A 17,948-nucleotide genomic window follows, 5' to 3' on the forward strand; every position below is an offset into this window, starting at 1 on the left:
TAATTAAAAGTGGGGTATGCCTGTATTTAGAATAGCAATAGTGTAGCATGGTATACAGAATGAAGGGTTGCAGAATAGAGAACATACAGTATGGCATAAGCATGACAAAGGTTATGATGCATTGTGGAATAGGGAATGTAATGCATGGCATACAGAATGTGGTGTGATGGCAAATGGTTTGCACAGCATGGCTTATGGAATGAGGTGGTACAGGCAACATACAGCATGGTTTAACCCTTTAAAGTCCACATTTTTCAATGAGCGTGACTCAAAATGTGCTCTACCAAATGGTGGAGCAGAACGTTAAAGGGTTAGAGCAGCGGTTCTCAACCTCAGTCCTCAAGTATCCCCAACAGGCCATGTTTGCAGGTTTTCCTTTATCTCGCACAGGTCCTGTAATCAGAGTCAATGGCTTGGTATTTTGAACAGCTATTTTATCTAAGAGAAGTTCCCAAAACATGGCCTGTTGGGAGTACTTGAGGATTGAGGTTGAGAACTACTGGTTTAAAGACTATGGCTTGACGGAATAAGAAATGTGCTACATAGCAAATAGACATGTGCACGTCGAAAATTTTCATTTTGTTTCGGATGTTCATTGAAGAATTTAATTTCATTATATTGGTTATGTTGACCTGATTTGTTTTAAGAAATTGTTTAGTATCTTTGGCATTTGTTTCGTGCATTCATTGGTCCAGATGGATTCGAAAAAAATTGCAGTTTTTCCAGAAGATTACTATATATTTGATATATTATTTAATCGGACAGATTTGAATGGGAAGGATTTGAAATTTGGAGTTGGACGGGTGGTAGTCCAACCCATGTAGAAGAACTGCATGAGCTGATTGGACAATATTGACTGGTATCATGTGTATCAGAATTAACGAATGGTATGAAATTTGGATCCATTTGTTATCTAAATCCAAATTATTGATCAAATTCAAAAATTAAATGTATTTCCCTATGGTCCCGAACTACTATTGCATCATGTGATGTCATTCGCATGAAACAAATGCATTCATTAATTTTTCTATAATTTTTTTCTGATTTATTGAAATTCATTAGTATTCAAGGATTAGTTTATATCCAAATCTCCAAAAATGAAATTTTTATCTGAAAACCAAATTGAAATGACATGGGATGCACGTCTTATAGCAACCAGAAGGAGGCTGGCAAAATAGGAAATGTACAACATTTCATATTGAATAAAGAAAAACAGAATAGAGAATGTAGAGTATAGAAAACGTACAGCATGGCATATGGAATGAGGGTGCACAGAATAATGAATGTACAGCATTGCATGCAGAATGAGGGGGCGTGGAAAAGGGAATGTATCACATTTCATAGGAAATAAGGCGTTTCAGCAAAGGAAGCATATATTAAAGACATGGAGAATAGTTACAAAGTACCCTAACATTGTTTAGTTCTGCTGCTACGCAGGCTGACTCCATCTAGTTCTCCATCAGCTACGGGTGGCAATTGGGACCCCAGGGATGAGACGTATTGATTAGAGGATCTCCTGTTGTGCCAGTGGCACAGGCCCACCCAACCCCATTCAGACCTCCATCAGCATGGGATCCAGTTAGGATTTGACGTCCAAAATTATGTATTTTGTAAACTCAGAAGCCAGCAAATGAAGACTTTGGTTCTTCATTTCCCCCGGCCACATTCTGCAGTACAATGTCATTAGTCAGAGCTGCAGAGAAAGTGAGTTATGGAAGATGGAAGTGTTATATCCTGTGCCGTTCCTGCACTAATGGAGGATTTGACGGGGCTGTGTGGCATTCAACGCCACCCTGCACTTGACATCATTATGCCCTGGGCAGCTGCCCCTTTTGTATCCCCACCGCTCCCACACTCTTATCCCAGCCCTGGTCTCTGTCTTCAAACTACTCTGCTGTGTTGTCACCCATTAGCAGGTGTTTTCAATGGAGTCTCTAAGCAGCTGTGCAGATGCTCATTATCACCAGGAAGCCAATTCAGAGTAATGACATGCTTCAGCAGCACTGAGATGCAACAAAGGATGCAAATAAAGTGAATTATTATTTTCTAAGAGCAAACCACACATTGAATATAATGCAAACTTCTTTACCAACCCAGTTAGGGTGTGGACCTACTTTAAACAAATAAATATATAAAGTGCAAGGCTTATTACATATCAAAATCTTTCTTTAAACTTTGGATCCATTTTATGAATTTATTTTCTATTTAGTAAGATGTCTTCTTTACTTTAAATAACATTCTATGCCATTTCTACGGTTTCTAGAAGGTGCTTACAATTTCCTGTGCTATCCTTCACTCACCCAATAACTGGATAGCCTGCAGCTTTCACAGTTGAAATTCTCTATTTATAATAGGACACAAGCAACTGTCAGACTGCCGGCATTACACTGGATAAAGACGGCGGTGCGGGCAAACAATGCACCAATTAACAGGCGTCGTCCTTCCTTCCCCCACAGGTATATTAATTGTCTGTCTGCTATTTACTTAGAGTCCATCATTCTTCTAATGTCACAGTAAAGATCACATTATCTATTACAGATTTCTTTTTAGAAAAAGTCTGGCTTTTGTGATGTCTAAATGTGTTGTTTTTCTTTCAAATTTCAGAGTAAAATACATATCAGAATTGAAATATATATATATATATATATATATATATATATATATATATATATATATATATATATTTATATTCATGTCACTTTTCAAGATGAACGCTACACAACCAGTTAAATACCCCATCAAGTGAGCGGTTTTATATGTCAAAGGAAATGTAGTTCTCTGCAGATCATTTTAGGATTCAGGTACACTGCCGGACAGCACAGTCAGATATTTTACTTCCATTGCTGCTGCAGCGCAGCCTAGCTGTTGAGAACACGCCCTAACCTGCTGGCTCTACTGTACCCTCCTGTGCTGCCCAATTTTGCGCTCCCCTCTCCATGTGTATTTTTTGCATTTTTTTATACTTAGGGTCCTTTCACACGGGGTGGATCAGTGCTGATCCGCCCCGTGGATATCCATTTGCTAAGCGGGGATCACTCCGTCGATCCACGCTGAGCAGGGAGATGACAGGTCTGTCTCTGCACACTGCGCAGGGACAGACCTGTCACAGCGCCGCTCTCCCCTATGGGAGATCGGATGACGACGGGCTGCAGTGTCCGTCATCACCCGATCCGATCTGCAGACGGATGGAAAAATTGCTTTTTCCTCCGTCACACTTTTTCGGATCGGAGCGGGTCGGATGTCAGCGGACATGTCACCGCTGACATCCGACGCTCCATAGAGGTCTATGGAGCATCCGTTCAGGTCCGCCTGAAAAACTGACAGGCGGGCCTGAACGGATCGTCAGTGTGAAAGGGGCCTTACCCTTTACAGATGTCTTCAGGACAGTCACATGCCACAGTTTTCTTCTTCCTCTGCTCTTCATTCTCTAGCACTGGGTGGTCCTCAGTGATGTACAGAGTGCTGGGTGATGTAGTGACATTCCCTTTATGAGCAACCTGCCCTCACAGTGGGGTTGATTTACTAAAACTGGAGATTGCAAAATCTGGTGCAACGGTGCATGGTAGCCAATCAGCTTCTAACTTCAGCTTGTTCAATTAAGCTTTGACAAAAGAACCTGGATGCTGATTGGTTTCTATGCAGAGCTGCACCAGATTTTACACTCAGATCACTTATGCTCCATTGTACGGCTTGTCATGCAACTTTGGACATCAAAGTTGCAAGACAAGTTGTTTCCCATGTTTTCCAATGATAACTATTAATATATGCGTGATTAATGCCCTGTACACAGAGTCGGACTTTCCGATGGAAAATGTGCAATCGAATCTTGTTGTCTGAAAATACGATCGTGTGTGGGCTCCATCTGACTTTTTCCATCAGAATTGAGAGCTGGATATAAAATACGATTGTTTAAATTCTGTGTCTAGACAATTACGACAAACAAAGTGCCACGCATGCTCAGAATAAATTATGAGACAAAAGCTATTGGCTACTGGCCCGTTTATAGTCCCGTCGTATGTGTTCTACTTCCCCACGTTCTGAATGATCGGATTTTCAGACAACTTTGTGCAACCGTGTGTATGCAAGATGTTTGGGTCAAATCTGTCGGAAAAAATCTGAGGGATTTTGTCGTCGGAATGTCGGACCGGCTGTACAGGGCATTAAAGTTGCAGAAACTTCAAAGTAATTCATGCACTACTTTCATGCAACTTGAGGATCATAGACTCCAATGTTAACCCTCAGAAGTTGCATTAACCACTTCCCACCCGGCCAATGCATATATACGGCCGGGTGGGAGCCGTCTACTCCTGATAGGACGTTCAGGAACGTCATTCAGGAGTAGCGGGATCGCGCGCGCCCGCGCAGCGGCGCGATCCCGATGTGCTCGTGTCACCCGGACACGGCACATCTCAGATCGGCAGGAGGGCTCTGTGATTGGCCCTCCTGATCACATGACGGCCGTGTCCAATCACGGCCGTCATGTGATGTAAACAAACAGCCGGTTGCTAGGCAATCGGCTCTCCTCTCCTCACACGGAAGTCACCGCTGAGGAGAGGAGAGCAGAACGCTGCAGCCGGCTGATGATCAGTGAGTATGGGCTGCTTTTTACAGCTTTTTACTCACTGATCATCAGTGTAGTGTAAACACACAACACACCACACAGTACAAACACAGTCCCCACACATGTCCCCAAAACACACATGTCCCCAAAACATACATGTCCCCAAATAATAAAAACACATGTCCCTAATAATAAAAACATGTCCCCCACATATGTCCCACTAAAATCACATGTCCCAATGATTATCTGCACACATATGTACGTGATCACCTGCACACATATGTACATGATCATTTGCGTACATATGTCCGTGATCACACAAACCAATTATTATACACTTAACGGAATTTTTTTTACCAAAAACATGTAGCAGAATACATTTTGGCTTAAATTTATGACAAAATTTGATTTTATTGGATTTCTTTTCAAATAGAAAAAAGAAAATATTGTTTTTTTTCCAAATTTCCGCTATTTTTGCGCTTATATCGCAAAAAAAAAAAACGGAGTCGTGAATAAATAACACCAAAATAAAGCTCTATTTGTGCGAACAAAATGATAACAATTTCATTTGGGTACAGTGTAGCATGACCGCGCAATTGTCACTGAAAGCGCTAGAGCGCTGAAAGCTGAAAATTGGGCTGGGAAGGAAGGGGGCGAAAGTGCCCTGTATTGTAGTGGTTAAAGAGGAAGTAAACCCTGATGAGTTTACTGCCTCTTTCATTCCCTGCAAATGTAAAGCATAATGGACTACTATGCATCGCATAGTAGTCCATTATGTGTCACTTACCTGACACAGGAGCCAGCGAAGTCACCGCTGTCCCCTGTAGTTCCAAGCGTCCATCTTTTTGGTGGGTCTCGCTGCTTCGGCGCTGTGATTCGCCAGAGCAGCAATGATGTCACTCCTGTGCATGCGCACGGGAGCCGGCACTCGCGGCATATCACCGCGATCTGCGGCTTACCCAGTGCGCCTGCGCCGTAGACAGCGGTGGCTGTCTTCAGGTAAATATGGTATAGGTTTAGGAGATATTTCTTGGACCTACAGGTAAGCCTTAATCTAGGCTTACCTGTAGGTCAAAGTGGTTTGTAAGGGTTTCCAACCACTTTAAAGTTGTACCTGAATGTTATACAATGCAACAGTTGTGCAACAGTTGTCCATTATTACTGGTCAAAGCAAAGCAAAGCCATATCCATGTTGCATCCATCCAAAGTTGTGTCAAAGTTGCACTCCAAAGTCAGAGAAACTCTGGAGTAGTACAAGTGTGAATGGACCCTAAATCAATCCTCATAATGCTCTCAGTCCTCCAGTCTTAAAAGGACAATGTACGTTATTCAACCCAGAAGACTGAGGATATCTAGTGGCGGAAAACAGTTACTGCAAGAAACAGCACTAGAGAGTACGGTTGTATTGCAGTCAGAGTTTTTTTTTTTTTAAAGGCTTATTGGATCTGTGAACTAAAGACTAAGGCCTCTTTCATACCAGATGGACTCCAAAAATGGATCCGCCTGCTCAATGAGGAATCTGTCAGCTGATCCTCGCTGAACAGGCAAATAACAATAAAGTCCGTGTCTGTTCCACTGTTGCAGAGTGGACACGGACACAGCCTGCTGTTCTCTATGGGGAGGTCCATTTCCATTCGACTGTTATCTGATCCGTCAGACAGATGGGGATCCCCATCCGTCTGTTTTTAGCAGATCGGATCGTATGTCAGCAGGTGTCAGCAGACACATGTCTGTTGACATCCGTTGCTCCATAGAGGGCAAATGATAGTCTGATTGGATCTGCCTGAAAAACTGACAGGAGGACCTGATCGGACTATCAGTGTAAAAGGGCCCTAAAGTCCCATTTGCCTACAGGACAGAGAGACTTGCAGATCCCATTGGAGTACAAGTGCGGTGATGTCCTCGCAATTATAGTTTATTGAATACTCCCCCCAGCCCCATGATGGTAGGGATGTATCTCTGTATAGGCCTGGGGTTAAAAGTAGAGTCTGCAGAAGCTTGTATATTGTATCCATGATCCACTGTGGTTGCAATGCTCTGCAGGCCTGAATGCAAAATCTTAATTTTTAATCTTACACATTTTTTTCTTTTATCAGTATGGGTACAATTATAATATTTTTCAGAAAGGTGGACTATGCCTTTAAGTTGCTGTGGAATTATTCAAGGACATTTAGCCTTGGTGCGTGAGCTCCAGCATTTAGGTGTACAGACACCACTTCCGGCAGCTTGTCAAACTCTAAGCCCCTGTACACACGGTCGGAGATGTCGACAACCAAATCCGTCAGATTTTGCCCGTCGGATTTTGTCCGTCGGATCTTGTCCGAAACTGTTGCATATACACGGTCGGACAAAGTTGTCGAAAAATCCGATCTTTCAGAACGTGATGACGTAATTTCGTTACGATGGGACTACGTTCAGGCTAGTAGCCAATAGCTTTGATGTAGGAATTTGATCTGAGCATGCGTGGCACTTGGTCCAATCAAAATTCTCTACATATGATCGGAGTATGTCCGATCGGCCCAGTTGGTCGGGAAATATTTCCAACAAGTTGGAAAATTTGGTCTGACGGATATTCCGATGGAATCAGTCCGATGCATACCACACACAGTCGGATTATCCGACAACACGGTCCGATAGGACACATTCCGACGGATTCTCCAACCGTATGTACAAGGGCTAAGAGAGGCTGACAGCTGCTCCGGTTGGACAGGGGCTGGATTGCACACCAAACAATACAGAATGTAAATGCAGAATGCTCCCAGAGACGAATACCGAGAATGCAAGCAGTCTCTATTTCTGGAATTCGTCCCTGGGAACGAGTTGTCCTAAATGTTACTACCGCTTGTTGCGCCATCCAGACGTGCTCAGCCGCAGCAGCTTTCAGCCTCTCATAGAGTTTGTCATTAGCCAGCAGCAGGGTTGGACAGAGCACCTGTACCTTCAACCTGCACCAAAACACTGGGATCACATACATCGAGGATAAATGACCCATGTGCATGAGGTATTAAAGAGGAAGTAAACCCTGATGGGTTTACTTGCTCTTTGTCTCCCTGCAAAGGTAAAGCATAATGGGCTACTATGCATAGTCTCTGAGACCAATCAGAGAGAGGTCAGAGCAAAGAGAAGAGAAAAAAAGACGTTCAAAGGAGGAGATATACAGATCGGAGTCACCAGCGGTGTATTTTGATACAAAGGTTCAAACTGGGGGTTAAATTTGCAGGCAGGTTTGATCTCCTTAAAAAGAGATCTGGCTAGCTGGTAAGCCTCACTGGATCTAGTGGTGGAGGATTCTTTTCCTGGTGCACTTGTTTCATGTCTTGAGGGTGCTGTGTGCGGTGTCACCTAAGAGGACTGAAGTTTTATTTTCTTATCCTCCTGCCTCTATATTTAACCATCAGTTTTTCATCTATTTTTGGACTATATACATTTGTTTTTCACTATTGCTTTTTACTTTCCTTTAAGTTTGTAATATCAATAATTTTGTATATATGGTGGGAAATATGTTTTTTTACGTTGGTAACGATTTATTTTAGCACCATTATATGGTATATGAGTATATATCACAAATTTTTATGATTTTCAGCGCAGCTTCTTTTTCTTAATTGGTTTTCATTGTGTGTATCTCACATTAAGTTGCAGCAGGAGTTCTCTAAAACTTTATTTGTTCACGGATATTTATTTATTTATTTATAGACAGCACTGTTTTTTCACTTTTTACATTGGTATATATATATATATATATATATATATATATATATATATATATATATATATATATATATATACCAAGAGTAACACCAAGAATGCTCTGACTCTTTACCTGTATGAATACAACTCATGAACTAGACTCTTACCCCCTGTAGCACCCTACCTTTGACGCTCTATATATATTGGTAGGTAGGTATACCAACACAATTGTATTTAATTTTTGTACTGGTGATTAGGGGCTTAAGAAGAGCTAGGTTTGGGGTTTAACAGCCAACATATCCTGATCGTAGGACTCATCACATTTATCCCCATGTCAAATAACAGTTGGGAGCTTCACAAAGTGTCCAATTAGGACCGGTAAAGAGGAGAAAATAAACTCAGAAGCTGCTGTGTTTTCTCAGCAACATTTGTCTCCTGCAGGAGCTTTTCTTTCTCTCCTGTAGCCCTGCTGATGAATGGGCATTTCACATGTAAGTTTTCACATCTCATTGCATACTGCTGAGTAAGAAACCTCAACTACCAACATCTAACATTGAACAATTTCCAACCATAAAGAAGTCTTTCTCAATGGCTCCATCTAATGGTTGTATTGATTATTGCAAGCTTGTATCACACATATGGCCACAGACTAGGGGGACTCATTTTTATCTGACCTGCAGATATTAATACAGAGCAGAAATCCATTTTAGCCAGGTTATAAAGGTGACCGTTACCATTGTGAGTTTTATAGTCATTGCCTTTTGCTCATGTCAAAGGTTACAGGTTTTTTTTTAAGAGCTTTTAAGGCCATTAGTAAATAGCTTTAAAAAATCAAATCTATGACTTGAAGCAGCCATTTCTGCATGTGGCGAATACAGGCTTAAAGTGTATCTACAAAAATTGAAAATATTTAAGATTTACATACACATGCTCGTCCTATTCTTCACTTTGTATATGGGATGTTTGGCTGTGGGGGCAGGGGGGGAGGGGGGTACTTTAAAACAACATTTTTTATTAGTTATTATTTTTTTTATTTAAATCTTTTTTTACACTTTTTTTTACTTTATTGCTATCACAAAGGAGCAAACAAGGCTCCTATGTTATAGCATGGGCGGGTGCCAGGTCCTCTTTATGGTGACATGGCGGTCCCCCTATGTCTCCCCTGCCCTCCAATGTAGAGAAATGACAGCTGTGATATTAATTGCAGGATGCTCCCCGAGTTCTTCTCACTGAGTTTCCAGTGGCGCCTGGTGGTATGTTTTTTTGGGCGGGGGGGGGGCAAACAATCCACCTGCCACCACCCCCGATCTGTCGGTCAGTCACCATCCCTGAATTTACCCCATCTAACTCACGGGCAGCGCTTCCTCTGAGTGGCGGCTTCACCCTACGTCTACTCCTTCTGGGTTTCACTGAGGCTTCCCCTGTGTCTCCTCCCTCCTTCTACTCAGCGGCCAATCGGGTGACGAGTCTCAGAACCAACTTCCTGATTGGCTGGGAGGAAAATCAGAAAGACAATACTGAATATTAATTCGCTATTGTCACACAATTGGGTGGGCTCAGGTTGCAGTGCTCTGCAGCTTTCTGCACAGCCAGCCATTACCTGCAGTGATCGCTGCTGAACACTCTTTATGTGTATCCAGCAGCAACCAAAGCAGGTAGTCACTGGCTGGCTGTACAGACAGCAGCGAAGCTGCATCTGCCCGGCAGCCTGTAGTGTTGTCATGGCTATTTGTGCTGATTTTATAGCAGTAATATGATGTTTGATTTTAAGACTGTGTTATTTTAAGAATCTAAGCCCCCCCCCCCCCCCCCCATTGATATGCAAATAAACCAGTTGGACTGGTTTATGAACTAAGCAGAGGAAGTTATTTACAGGATATGATGTAGAGCAAGTGAGGGGTAGGTGAGGACTTTGAACAGGCATTTGGTGGGACAACAGAGTTGCTTTTGAAGACAGAGAGGCAAGACATGTGTTTTGTAAGATTTCGGAGGAAGATGTTTGGTGCTGGACTCTAGGAGATTACTCAGTCTTAAAGAAGTTGAGTAGCAGCTTATGCTTAGTATATTTATTGCATACATATTGTACATGTTTCACCTTCTGCATGTTGTAGGCATATTTGCATTATACTTTGCATGCTTTGAATTGTGTATCCTGCAGTTTTATGTGTAGTTTATCCTGTTCAGTAAAACACATTTATACACTACAGAGGTCTAAGCTTCTTCGGCTTGCATCATAAGTAACTTTTAATAGAAACTACGCAAAACACCTGTTATACTAAACAGGGCCAGAGGTTGCACCTGGCCATTTGGAGCCACAGCAGGAATCTCTGATTCCTGCTCCTACATTTTACACTGGTCTAAATTGGCAGTGTGAATGTAGCCTAAAACATATAGGAGGTGTATCAGTACATCACACACCAAAGATAAACTATATTTATATACTATATACGCAAAAGTATTGGGGCACCTGCCTTTACAAGCACATTATCTTTACTGGTATCCCAGTCTTAAGCTGTAGGGTTCAGTATTGAGTTGGCCCACTCTTTGCAGCTATAACAGCTTCAACTCTTCTGGGAAGGCTGTCCACGAGGTTTAGTAGTGTGTCTATGGGAATGTTTGACCATTCCTTCAGAAGCACATTTGTGAGGTCAGGCACTGATATTGGACAAGAAGGCCTGGCTCACAGTCTCCACTGTAATTCATCCCAAAGGTGGTCTCTCGGGTTGAGATCAGAGCTCTGTGCAGGCCAGTCAAGTGCTTCCACCCCAAACTCGCTCATCCATGTTTACATGGACCTTTATGAACCAACTCAATATTGAACCCTATGGACTAAGACTGGGATGCTGTTAAAGTTCATGTGTATGAAAAGGCAGGCATTCCAATACTTTTTAAAATATAATATAATATAATATATATATATATATATATATATATATATATATATATATATATATATATATATATTGCATATACACACACACACACCTGACCTGTGCTCATCAATGCAGTGTACCCAGTGCCTATCAATACAGCATGACCTGTGCCCATCAATGCAGGCTCACCTGTGCAGAGGAAGAGGCGAGCTGGCTGATGATGGCACACGTCCCAGCATTTGACCGGTGTTCTGTCTATCAAAAGCGCCAGGCCAGGAGGCGAGAATGTATGATGCTTTAAATGTTATGAAAGCCGCGCTTAGGTAACACAGAGTTGGTTGCAGCCTCCCCAAGAGAAAATGAGAGAATGTATGATGGTGAGCTCTGGGAACACCAGAAAATTCAAATGAAAGGTGTTACAGCAGGCAATCCCTGCTTTCCTATGATCTGGCTCGCCTCTCCTCTCTCTTCTCCTGGCTGGGAGAATGGCTCCCATTTATCGAGCCGGTGGTGCTCGAATCTCCAAGGCATCCCCACATTCACCTGCAATAATTTTTCAATCGCAAAATGTGAGTAGGAGAGTGGAAATTTGAGGGCTGTATATATTTATATATATATATATATATATATATATATATATATATATATATATATATATATATATATATATATATATACATATAAGCACACATACTTGCCTCTCTCTATTACATTGTAAGCTCTCATGAGCGGTATGTTAAATGGTATTGTAATTTTACTGTCTTCCCTTTATATTGTAAAGTGCTGTGCAAACAATTGCACTATATAAATCCTGTATAAAAATAATAACATTTTTCAAAATTTTTGCTCATTTTTATATTCATAGAAAATTGAGAACATACTGTATATAATTTAAAATATAATGTAGATGTTAACATATATAAGCTGAGATGCCGCAGGATATGTCAGCAGTATATAAAGTAACAAGCTCTGCACACATACATATCTGTATATACATAAAGGAGAATAATGTTTATTGTATAAATTTAAGCCTTACCATCATTAAATCCCTCTGTGCTCAGAATCTAATAAGGTTCTGGTTAAATCTTAGGAAAAAACAACCATCTAAGCTATATGCTCTTAATCTATATTGATGGAAGAACAACTTAAGTAACACCATCAATTTTTAATGTATTAATTGATTTGCCACTAATGAGTCTCAGGGGAATATTATGGTGAACTTTTCTCCCAGTGCTCTACTCCAGAAGAGGCCATTGAAAAATGTCACCAATACCTGCGCTGGGAAAGTCTTATTCTCCGCGGACGGATTATTTACTGTTCTGTTCTGCACACTTATTACGCTGAGCACTTTTTTTTTCTGTTACAGTTTATTACACCGGCTTGATGTATGTTTGTTGACACAAATTGCGGCCTATAATTAAACTAATCAACAACCATTACAGAAGAGAGTGCCATATAATTTAGCGTTTTAATTCTAGTTGTAAAACAGACCTGTGAATTGTAGCGGTGAATTATATAAATCTTTCACAAAAGACATAATGGATAAATGATGCCGAGTACTGAGGACAGGAGGTTTCTGGGGTTGTGGATAATCAACGTGCTTGATCTGCTTGGTTATATCTTCATTAAAGTAGACATAAATCCTAACAGGAAAACATTTCACTTGCCAAAGCCCTGTGTATCATAAACCATTGTGATTTGTGTTATTCCTTTTTTTTTTTTTAATACTTTTATTTTTCACCTTTTTTTGATCCTTTGTTGCATTTAGGTGCTGCTGATCTCCCGCAGCCACTTTTTGTATGTATGGATTCAAGCAATGGCTGCATAGAATTTTGGGTTTCCTAATACAACAGTGACAACAATGGTCGCCTGTGTAATTTGTGTAATTTGTATTGAAGTGGCCACTGTGAGCTTCTCATAATGTGCATTTGAAGCTGCAGCAAGTCAGACAGAACCCTCTTAAATTCCTGGCTGGCATTATCTAGGTCTTTCCATCCCACCCTGGTTGTACCTGGCCTGTTCCTTTCATTCAATGGATTTCCGTTCTTACAATCATGAAGGCTCAGCATCCATGAAAAACCCCACTCTTCCAAACTGACATTTATCCATCAAGGAGTTTTTAATTAGGGATGCACTGGTGCAATTTTTTTTAACACCAAATGCTAATACCAAGTACTCGCCGATACCAATTACCGATACCTATGGCCTAGTAAGAGTAGGCAGAAGGGTGGTTTGGGAGGTGGGGGGTAGGGATTTTGGTGAGGCTGGGGTGAGGGCAGGGTGGGAGGGAAGTAGGGAAGCAAGTGAGGGCAGGGAGGGGGGAGTAGGAGGGTAAGTTAGGGCAGGGTGGGTGGGGGTGGAACTAGAAGGGACTCTGAAAAAGACAAAAGACATAGAGGGCAGTGCCATTTAAGTGCAGTATGACCACAATTTAATGTATAAAAGGTAAGAAATACACTCACAAGGTTAAAAACAATTCCAATATAAATAATGAATGTGGTGTTCATCCGCTCTACTCTCGAGTGGTAGCTGCTGGTGTGTCGGTGGCCAGAAGTCTGGGGGCGCTGGTGGCTCCCAGCTCTTCCTGGTAAACTTGGAGACTCACGGGGGCACTGATGACATACCCAGAAGTGACGTCATCAGTGCACCTGAATGTCTCCAAGTTTAGCAGGTAGTGCTGGCCACCGACCTCTGGCCACTGACACACCAGCGGCTACCACCGGAAAGTAGAGCAGATGAACACCACGTTCATCATTTATGCTGGAATTGTTTTTTAATCTTGTGAGTGTATTTCTTACCTTTTATACATTAAATTGAGGTCATTCTGCACTTAGCTGGTGCTGCTTTCTCTGTCCTTCAGGACAGGAGGGTGACAGCTTCAAAGATGTGGTGGCCCTGTTCCTTAACCAATAATTGCCAGCATTCTTTTCTTTACATTTCAGATGTTAGCGGGGAAAGAACCAAGCCAGAAGGTATCGGTTTTTGGGTATCGGTGCATTTGCATGAGTACCGATACCCATGCAAATGCCTAGTATCATATTGGTGCAACCCTAATTTTTTTTTTTGCATAACTCCTCCCAAGAGCCCACCCACTGCCTGAATCAAGGCTAAGAGCTCTTGAAAAGAATATTCAAGTGATATTAAAGGCAGATTTATTTTAATTTTGTTTAAATTTTTAAATAACAAAAATGTTATACTTACCTGCTCTGTGTAATGGCCTGCTCCTCCTCTTCTCAGGTCCCCCATCAGCGCTCCCGGCCCCTCCCTTCTGCTGAGTGCCCCCATAGCAAGCAGGCTCTGTGCTCTGTGTGTCCATTCACACATGGAGTGTGGCTCGGTCCCATCCCCACTCTCTCCTCATCGGCTCACTCACTGTGATTGACAGCAGCGGGCAGCTATGGCTCCTGTTATTGTCTCAGCCAATGAGGAGGAAGGGACCCAGGAGAGCAGCTGCTCTGGTGCACAGTGCTGGATAGGGGCTCAGATAAGAATTAGAGGGGCTGCTGCACACAAAAGGTTTTTTACCTTTTACGCACAGAATGCATGAAGGTAAAAAAACTTAAGCTTTTAAAACCACTTTAAGGCAGGCTGCTGTGATGTTTTCAGAAAGCTATATACAACAGCCAACACCATAGTTCATTTCTCATGGGACTTTTAACGAGTCACACCCCAAAAGATATAGAATATACAAACAAATGTATTTTCCAAAAAATAGACATATTACTTTCATTTAAAAACATGTTGTCACATATAGTGACCAACAGTAAGAATACACAGAGGAACAATATAAGGACATTAAAAATGTATTTGAAAACCTTTCATCACATATGAATGATCTGTGCTGATTTTCTTTCTACGCGTTTCACAAGATAAAACTCGCTTTTTCAGGAGAAGCACATACCGTATGTAGTTCTGGAGATAGAAACAGAGTGGCAAGAAGAAGAAAAAAAAATCACACCATCAGGCCACACAATCTGAACTTATGTGCAGTATTCCTGTTACTATAACTGCAAGTTTGGATTGGGTGGCCGGATGTATGTGGTGTGTGTTTTTTAATTTTTTTTATTTCTTCTTCTTGCCACTCTGTTTCTATCTCCAGATATACATTTGTGCTTCTTCTGAAGAAGCGAGTTCTATCTTGTGAAACGCGTAGAGAGAAAATCAGCACAGATTATTCATATGTGATGAAAGGTTTTCAAAGAAGTTTGTAATGTCCTTATATTGTTCACTTATGTATTCTTACTGTTGGTCACTATATGTGACAATATGTTTTTATTATGTAGTGAGCATCATACAAAGGCACATTGAGTAAGAACAATATAAAAACATTGAGTAACCAAAAGTGCAACATGTAACAGATTAAACAAGCGGTGCTATAGAGCCCACTGAGATACACAGATCCAACAAGCAAAGGAATTACAAAACCCCAATGTAACTTTAACATTTCCTAATGAGTATAGGGCTCCCCCGAGATTCACCCGTGCTTCCGCCTCAGGTTCCTCTCCGATGGAGTATACCCCCTTGTAATTCCCTCTAAAATTAAGGTCGAATTAAGGATCTGACCAGGCTCCCAGCTACACTGGGATGTGTGGATTAGCATAAGTATGGAGGCTGCAGGGGTCACAGTAACAACAATTGCTACTGTGAGTTTGTTAATCCCCACCACTTTGCCATAATGCCTAATCACCCCCGAAGGGAGTAGTAGCCCTATAGGGGATATCAACGGGAGGGGAAGGGAGAGAGGGGGAGAGGAAAAAAGGAGAGGAAGAGCGAAGAGAAAGAAGAAAAAAAAAAAAAAAAGGAGGGGGGGGGAGGGGGGGAAGAGAAGCCCAGACTTAAAAGTTGAAGCGAGATTGCCAAGAATAAAGCTACAGAGCCGAGAGGGGGTGGGGGGTACCACCAGCTACCCTCTCCGTTTGCGACTGACAGCGACTCAGGTTATAAATACAAAAAAAAAAGGGGGGGGGGGAGGGCCAGGCGCAGTGCCTAGTTCTCCCTGGCATTTGCTCAACTGCTAGATGATCACAGCATTAACAGTACCCCGTCCGATTTCAATCGTTGCTCTGTAGCAGTGTCTGGTAGTGCTGTGATTTCTTAAAGGTGAGCCAAGGTTCCCAGATTGCAGAGAATTTAGAGATATTGTCATGCGATGAATGGATCAGCTCCTCCATCGTCTCAATGCGATTGATACGGTGTATCCAGGTTCTAATCAAAGGTGGGGCTCTAGACTTCCATAAGGCCGGGATGCACATCCTGGCAGCGTTAATCATATGCATGGCTACTGACTTAAAATATTTTTTTTGGGATATCTCGGATAGGTGGAGGAGGTATTGCTCTGGGACAAATTGCAGGGGCAAGGAAGACACTTTCAAGACCACCTCGTGCACCCTGTTCCAATAAGGCTGAAGCAAGGGGCATGTCCACCACACATGGAGGAACGTCCCGACTTCTTGTTCACATCTCCAACACCTATCCGACACAGTCGGGAAGATCCTATGCAACAATTCTGGGGTTCTGTACCATCTAGTTTTAATTTTGTACCCATTTTCCTGGGCGTTTACATTGAGGGACCCTTTGTGGATAGATAAGTGAATGCGGTCCCATTCAGTTTCACCTATTTCCCTACCCAGTGCCGCTTCCCAGAACTCTTGGTCTGAGCGCAGAGCAGAGTGAGTATCCTTAAACAGGGACGCATAGATTGCGGAAATGACATGATCCTGTGGGGCTGAGCCCGAACATAAAGATTCAAACACCGTGGGTGCGTTTGTGAAGCCCCTTTTTCTCTCCGGGTGATCTAAAAAGTGTTTTAGTTGAATGTAATGCCAGAGGGGGAAGGCTTTAGTGCTAGAAATTGCCGCTAAATCTTGTTGCCGTGCAAACTTACCCCTATGGAAAAAGTGCTTAGCCAGCATCTCCTCATATGGCCATTCCTGTGCCAAATAAGACTGATCCAGTCCGGGAGGGAAGTCAGGATTGCCTCTTATAGGCGTGATCGGGGAGACCGCGTTTGAGAGCGCATGCGATTTACATACCCTCTGGAATTCATGGAGAGTCGCCCCGATAAGCGGGTGTGAGTGAAGGGGGGAACTAGGCGGTAATTTGGAAAGCCAAGGGAGGGAGCGAAGATCCCGATCCGCCATACGCCTTTCAAGACTGACCCAGTCTTTAAAGCGTTCATGTATCCTCCAGTCAACAACTCTGGCCATCTGTACTGCCCAATAGTACCTCAATATGTCCGGGAGTCCGATCCCTCCCTTGGCTTTAGGCAGAACCAACTTCGGCCAACTAATACGCGCCGGTTTTGACCCCCAAAGAAAATTTCTGCACATTCTCTTGTACGTTGCAAAAAATATTGGCGGTAAGCGTATTGGTACCGTTTGCATTTTGTACAATATTCGGGGGAGAACTGTCATTTTCAGAGCAGAGGCTCTTCCAAACCAGGATAAAGTCGGAGTATCCCATTTTTTCAGATCCTGTTGCAAGCGCTTGAGCTCTGAGGCAAAATTTTTCTCATAGAGAGTGTCCAGTTTTTTCGGGAGCTGAATGCCCAAGTAAGTGATCGCATCTGTTTGCCATTTAAAGGGAAAGTTCGACTGACACAATTTCACTACGTTATCTGGTAAGGAAATATTTAGGGCAAATGATTTTGAGTAGTTTATTTTCAGGTTCGAAATAAGCTTAAATTGTTCAAGGATAGGCAGGAGGTTAGGTATGGATGTCAGAGGAGATGACAAGAAGAGCAAGATGTCGTCCGCAAAAGCCGCGATCTTGTACTCCTTATCACGGACCTCTATCCCCTGTACGTCTGGGTTTGCTCGAATACATCG

At 42.4% G+C, this 17,948-nt stretch overlaps 1 protein-coding gene across 3 annotated transcripts in view; it reads right to left on the reverse strand.

Moving 5' to 3' along the window:
* Positions 1-17,948, reverse strand: part of GALNT13 (polypeptide N-acetylgalactosaminyltransferase 13) — a 538,975-nt gene that overhangs the window by 29,657 nt on the left and 491,370 nt on the right. The window lies entirely within an intron of this gene.

This window comes from Lithobates pipiens, unplaced genomic scaffold (genome assembly GCF_037356315.1).
Source record: "Lithobates pipiens isolate NorthernLeopardFrog02 unplaced genomic scaffold, aLitPip1_a1.2 Scaffold_22, whole genome shotgun sequence".
NCBI classification, from domain to species: Eukaryota; Metazoa; Chordata; class Amphibia; order Anura; family Ranidae; genus Lithobates; species Lithobates pipiens.